Source organism: Seriola lalandi, unplaced genomic scaffold (genome assembly GCF_002814215.2).
Source record: "Seriola lalandi dorsalis isolate HSWRI2012SDOR001 ecotype SW California unplaced genomic scaffold, Sedor1 jcf7180002046656, whole genome shotgun sequence".
In the NCBI taxonomy this organism is placed as follows: Eukaryota; Metazoa; Chordata; class Actinopteri; order Carangiformes; family Carangidae; genus Seriola; species Seriola lalandi.
In genome coordinates, this window is record NW_019517220.1 from 1 (window position 1) to 1,553 (window position 1,553).

Here is a 1,553-nt window from a genome sequence, read left to right on the forward strand (position 1 = left end):
AAATGATCTACACCAAGAGCCTTCCTGCTGTGATCCCATGAGGGTTTCTATACGAACTGTAACATTAGGCATGCCGTTAACATTTGGTAACGTACCCAGAGAGGATTCAGAAGCAGAGGAGGATCTGTTGACACTGAACGCCAGATCTGAGTCACTGTCATCTGGACTGCTGCTCTGGGAGGTGCTGGGGGATGTGGAGGGAGGACTGGACTGCAGTGTTCCTGTGCCACAAAGATAAATACACATCAACAAATACCAGATAATTAGACTCATGTAAAGCCTTTAATTGTGACATTGAGACAATCTGTATATTTAACTGTAATTGTTATCATTTCAATACAGTGTGTCCTTGAATTGTTTGAATGTACCGCAAGAGTATAAGGCGTTACGCTGGCTGGCCTTAACCAGTCGGATTAGATATTTGTATTACTTGAAGTTTCATGGGATGATTGTCTTTCAGCTGTTTGAGGATAACATTGTTGGATCAGAAACCAGTGAGAATGGGATCTGAGCTGATGGGAGTTTATGTGGGAGTGGTGGGAGTAGGACAGATAGGTCACAGCTCAAAGCTGAACAGGCAACATGCAGACATAAACTACTCAACTGCATTCCTTTAGTCTGGGAAAAAATAAATTGCAGGGGCTGCCTGGACTCAAGAATAGCCTGTGTGTCCTTTTTGGGCATTGATCATGTTTATATTAAGGCAAAAGTTTGACATTTTTGGAAATACCTGCTTTCTGGTGGACAGCTGAGTTAGAAGATTGATACCACTCTCATGTCTGTCCATTACATAACTTGGTGCCTGCATTACCCATAATGCAACGGAACCACTGACAGTTAGGTCGGAGATTTGGGAGTGGCTATTGTAGCCTTGAGTCGCTAGCCTTAAGCAGAACAGTCTCATCTAATTACAACAGTTGCACAAATAAAATTGTAGGGTATGTTATTTTAGGAATTGAATTCAAACAGAATAAATAATAGTTTGGTTTTGGTTGTGATATCACCCCTGTGTGTTGGCTGCTGTAAATTCATTCGGCTTACCTAGTATCCTGAGTCTGTTGACAGCCCCATGCAGGGTGAAAAAGGCCCACAGAACCTGAGAGGAATCCACGCAGAGCAGCCTGCCACGCCCCACTCCGTTCACCCCGTGATGCACCTCTCCGCTGGGCAGCACACTGAAGCTGAGCACGTCTCCAGAGCAAGGCATGGGAAAGTCCCGGTGCACCACCCAATACTCTTTACGGTCCAGGAGAACCTCAGGGTCTGCTGGCAGGTCCCCGGCATGTAGACTAGCTGGGTCACAGGATGTTAAACCAAACAACAGCGCCCCAAAGTAAGGCAGACCCAGGTGGCCAACTTCCACGTACAAAGTCTCACCCACATGCAGCGGCCGGTCACTGAACACCAGAGTCCGACTGCTGTCCAGAAAGTGGATGCAGGCGGCTGAGCGGTCTGCAGAGAGTATTACATCAGAGCCACGGACAGGGTGAAAGTGCAAGTCATTGTCCAGCGGGGAAGGAAGGCCCCGGACAACCCGGGGGACGCTGAATCCA

General features: G+C 47.4%; 1 pseudogene across 1 annotated transcript; it reads right to left on the reverse strand.

The window, feature by feature from the left end:
- Window positions 1-11: 11 nt before the first annotated feature.
- LOC111648722 (E3 ubiquitin-protein ligase NEURL1B pseudogene) lies at window positions 12-1,549 on the reverse strand (annotated as a pseudogene). Its single transcript, XR_015436433.1, has 2 exons — window positions 1,042-1,549; window positions 12-221 (listed from the first exon to the last, which is right to left on the reverse strand). The product of XR_015436433.1 is annotated as an E3 ubiquitin-protein ligase NEURL1B pseudogene (transcript).
- Window positions 1,550-1,553: the final 4 nt, after the last annotated feature.